General features: G+C 44.1%; 1 protein-coding gene across 1 annotated transcript in view; it reads left to right on the forward strand.

The window, feature by feature from the left end:
- Positions 1-5000, forward strand: part of LOC110500131 (protein kinase C theta type) — a 24896-nt gene that overhangs the window by 3985 nt on the left and 15911 nt on the right. The gene's annotated exons all lie outside the window — the stretch shown is intronic.

A 5000-nucleotide genomic window follows, 5' to 3' on the forward strand; every position in this document is an offset into this window, starting at 1 on the left:
ACCAATCTATAAAAATGGAGACAAATTTGACCCAAATAATTACAGAGGAATTTGCATTAACAGCAACTTGGGGAAAATTCTCTGCAGTGTCATAAATAGCAGACTACATCATTTCCTTGGCGAACACAACATCCTGAGCAGAAGCCAGATTGGATTGTTTTTTTTAAATATCGTACAACAGACCACATTTACACCCTTCCACACTCTAATTGACAATCAAGTAAACCAAAACAAAGGCAAAATCTACTCGTGTTTTGTAGATTTCAAGAAAGCATTTTATTAAATTTGGCACGAAGGTCTTTTTTTTTATAAACTAGTAGAAAGTGGTATTGGAGGGAAAACATGTGATGTTATTAAATCAATGTACACTAAAAACAAATGTGCGGTTAAAATTGGCAACAAGCAAACAGACTTCTTCTCTCAGGGACGGGGAGTGAAACAGGGCTGCCCAATAAGTCCAACAATATTTAACATCTTCATTAATGAATTGGCTAAAACATTAGAAGAATCGGCAGCACCTGGTATCACCCTACACAACACTGAAATCAAGAGCATTCTATGCCATTAAAAGGAACATCAAAATCGAAATTCCAATTAGAATCGGGCTCAAAATGTTCCAATCAGTTATAGAACCAATTGCTCTATATGGCAGCGAAGTATGGCGTCCAATCTCTAACAATGAATTTGCCAAATGGGACAAACTGTCACGACTCCCGCCGAAGTTGGCTCCCCTGCCTGTTCGGGCGGTGCTCGGCGGTCGTCGTCACCGGGCCTACTAGAAGTTGGCTCCCCTGCCTGTTTCGGGCGGTGCTCGGCGGTCGTCGTCACCGGGCCTACTAGAAGTTGGCTCCCCTGCCTGTTTCGGGCGGTGCTCGGCGGTCGTCGTCACCGGGCCTACTAGAAGTTGGCTCCCCTGCCTGTTTCGGGCGGTGCTCGGCGGTCGTTGTCACCGGGCCTACTAGAAGTTGGCTCCCCTGCCTGTTCGGGCGGTGCTCGGCGGTCGTCGTCACCGGGCCTACTAGAAGTTGGCTCCCCTGCCTGTTCGGGCGGTGCTCGGCGGTCGTCGTCACCGGGCCTACTAGAAGTTGGCTCCCCTGCCTGTTCGGGCGGTGCTCGGCGGTCGTCGTCACCGGGCCTACTAGAAGTTGGCTCCCCTGCCTGTTCGGGCGGCGCTCGGCGGTCGTCGTCACCGGGCCTACTAGCCGCCACCGATCCCTTTTCCTTTTCTGTTAGTTTAGTCTTATTAGTTGCAACTGTTCCTATTGGTGGTTTCTTGATTTGCTCGCCTAGCTTGTGAAGCCCGCCCTTGTTTGTGCGGGATTATATTTTGTTCACGTCTTGTATCGGAGGTGTTATTGTGCTCCGGGCCGTGTTACCCTGTGTTTTGGGTTGGTCAGTGTTTTCCGCCCTGTGTTTTGGGCATGACCATTTTGTGCCGGAATAAAGTACATTTCTCCGTGAACCCTCTACTCTCTGCGCCTGATTCTTACCTTCCCCTCCTAGTCATCCGTGACACAAACATCCAATCAAAATACTGCATGCAGAATTTTGCAACACTGTGATAGAAAACGGAGGAAAACACTGACCAGGTACAGGCTCAATGAGGCTATTGTCTGGCTATAGAGACCGGTCGTGAGAGATAAACCTGGCTGCCCAGGGAGGACAGGCTGTGCTCACTCTGCTCCAGGGGAGAGGTAGAGACAAAGCTGCATTTCCTACTACACTGTGACAAATACTCAGACCTAAGAGAACATTAATTTCCCAAAATTATAATTCAATACAAAGAATTTGAAACTATGAAATATGAAGAAAAAATCCAACATTTATTGGATGAAAAGCCAAAATGTGCAGTTTTGGCAGCCAAAATGTGTCCTCCTGCCACAACCTGAGGGACAGGCAGTGAAAAGTGCAATGTAATGTCAATAATATTTCCCATCTTGTTTTGTTTTGTCTTTCATACCATGTCATGTGTCTTCTCAGTCATGTTGAGACTGGTCCACTACCATTGCTTTAATGTATTGTTGTTCTGATTAATATTGTTGTTGTAGTTGTTGTCAATGGTAATCCCATGTCCACTACTACTATTATTATTGCTATATATATATATATATATGAAGCCCGCCCTTGTTTGCGAAAGTATTCGGCCCCCTTGAACTTTGCGACCTTTTGCCACATTTCAGGCTTCAAACATAAAGATATAAAACTGTATTTTTTTGTGAAGAATCAACAACAAGTGGGACACCATCATGAAGTGGAACGACATTTATTGGATATTTCAAACTTTTTTAACAAATCAAAAACTGAAATATTGGGCGTGCAAAATTATTCAGCCCCTTTACTTTCAGTGCAGCAAACTCTCTCCAGAAGTTCAGTGAGGATCTCTGAGTGATCCAATGTTGACCTAAATGACTAATGATGATAAATACAATCCACCTGTGTGTAATCAAGTCTCCGTATAAATGCACCTGCACTGTGATAGTCTCAGAGGTCCGTTAAAAGCACAGAGAGCATCATGAAGAACAAGGAACACACCAGGCAGGTCCGAGATACTGTTATGAAGAAGTTTAAAGCCGGATTTGGATACAAAAAGATTTCCCAAGCTTTAAACATCCAGAGGAGCACTGTGCAAGCGATAATATTGAAATGGAAGGAGTATCAGACCACTGCAAATCTACCAAGACCTGAACGTCCCTCTAAACTTTCAGCTCATACAAGGAGAAGACTGATCAGAGATGCAGCCAAGAGGCCCATGATCACTCTGGATGAACTGCAGAGATCTACAGCTGAGGTGGGAGACTCTGTCCATAGGACAACAATCAGTCGTATATTGCACAAATCTGGCCTTTATGGAAGAGTGGCAAGAAGAAAGCCATTTCTTAAAGATATCCATAAAAAGTGTCGTTTAAAGTTTGCCACAAGCCACCTGGGAGACACACCAAACATGTGGAAGAAGGTGCTCTGGTCAGATGAAACCAAAATTGAACTTTTTGGCAACAATGCAAAACGTTATGTTTGGCGTAAAAGCAACACAGCTGAACACACCATCCCCACTGTCAAACATGGTGGTGGCAGCATCATGGTTTGGGCCTGCTTTTCTTCAGCAGGGACAGGGAAGATGGTTAAAATTGATGGGAAGATGGATGGAGCCAAATACAGGACCATTCTGGAAGAAAACCTGATGGAGTCTGCAAAAGACCTGAGACTGGGATGGAGATTTGTCTTCCAACAAGACAATGATCCAAAACATAAAGCAAAATCTACAATGGAATGGTTCAAAAATAAACATATCCAGGTGTTAGAATGGCCAAGTCAAAGTCCAGACCTGAATCCAATCGAGAATCTGTGTAAAGAACTGAAAACTGCTGTTCACAAATGCTCTCCATCCAACCTCACTGAGCTCGAGCTGTTTTGCAAGGAGGAATGGGAAAAAATTTCAGTCTCTCGATGTGCAAAACTGATAGAGACATACCCCAAGCGACTTACAGCTGTAATCGCAGCAAAAGGTGGCGCTACAAAGTATTAACTTAAGGGGGATGAATAATTTTGCACGCCCAATTTTTCAGTTTTTGATTTGTTAAAAAAGTTTGAAATATCCAATAAATGTCTTTCCACTTCATGATTGTGTCCCACTTGTTGTTGATTCTTCACAAAAAAATACAGTTTTATATCTATATGTTTGAAGCCTGAAATGTGGCAAAAGGTCGCAAAGTTCAAGGGGGCCGAATACTTTCGCAATGCACTGTATATATATATATATATATTTATATATGTATACTTTGACAATGTAAGTAATAATGAACTTGCCATGCCAATTGAATTGAATTGAGAGAGAGAGAGAGAGAGAGAGAGACAGAGACAGAGACAGAGACTGAGACAGAGACAGAGACAGACAGAGACAGAGACAGAGACAGAAATATGAGAGAGATGATGGCTAATGAGAGAGATGGGGTGAGGAAGTTGTGTGGATATATAGGGAAATGCTCATTAGAGTGTAACCGAACAACAATATGCCCTGAGGTGGTCCTCACCTAACGTTCTCTTACTGTTACAGAACAGCCAAAGCAGGTGAACTCTCCATGTTTTGATCGTGACTGAACATTTCCTAATCCAACAATCTCTCACACAGGTTCTCTAGTGTTACTTTAAGTCATGTTAGTACATGGTAGGTACATTTCAGTGTTTTTCTCTCTCTTGTTTGTCAGAGAGAGAGAGAGAGACCCACCTGTGTGACTTCACAGAACAGCTCAGAAACAGGAAGTGTGGTTAACGAGTCAGACTACAGGAAGTCCCATCATGTTAACGAGAGCTTGGTGTAACATACAGAGAGGTGGTGGGTTCTAAAGACAGCTACAAGGAGCTTGGTGGTGCAGAATCACAGTTTGGGAGGTATGGCTGTGTGTGTGTGTGTGTGTGTGTGTGTGTGTGTGTGTGTGTGTGTGTGTGTGTGTGTGTGTGTGTCAATGCTTGTTGATTATTGAGGATGAGCACTTTATATTGTTGTATGGTAATATAGACGTGTTCCTAATAGTTACCGAGAACAGAAGAGCTTTGTATCTATCTTGTAGCACAGCTGAACTTTGTGTGTATATCAATAGTTGTGTTGATGCTTATGCACTCCTCAGCCGGAAGTGTCGTCACTTGCTCTGACTGGTTAGTCAGGAGGGCAGTCACGTGTGCTAGCAAGGCAGAGGTCCTAGGTTCGAGCCTCGGTGTGAGACAAATCAAGAAGAAGCAGGCAGCGTGATGTCCATTATACTTAGTTATTGATCCTTCTGCACAAATCACACCTGTTAACAGTAATGGTGACATCACACACAACATTTGGCACTGTGTGTGTGTGTGTGTGTATGTGCGAGCGCACCTGCGTGGGTATGGGGGGTTTACTGGAGGTATGTTTGTGGGTGACCCAGGCCCGGGTTGGGCTGGAAGTTCTTCCCTACGTATTCCCGATCAGAGCATTACACATCTATTAATAGGGCCTTCCCAGTCTCCTCTCTGAC

This window comes from Oncorhynchus mykiss, chromosome 21 (genome assembly GCF_057628025.1).
Source record: "Oncorhynchus mykiss isolate SJ-2025 chromosome 21, ASM5762802v1, whole genome shotgun sequence".
Taxonomy (NCBI): Eukaryota; Metazoa; Chordata; class Actinopteri; order Salmoniformes; family Salmonidae; genus Oncorhynchus; species Oncorhynchus mykiss.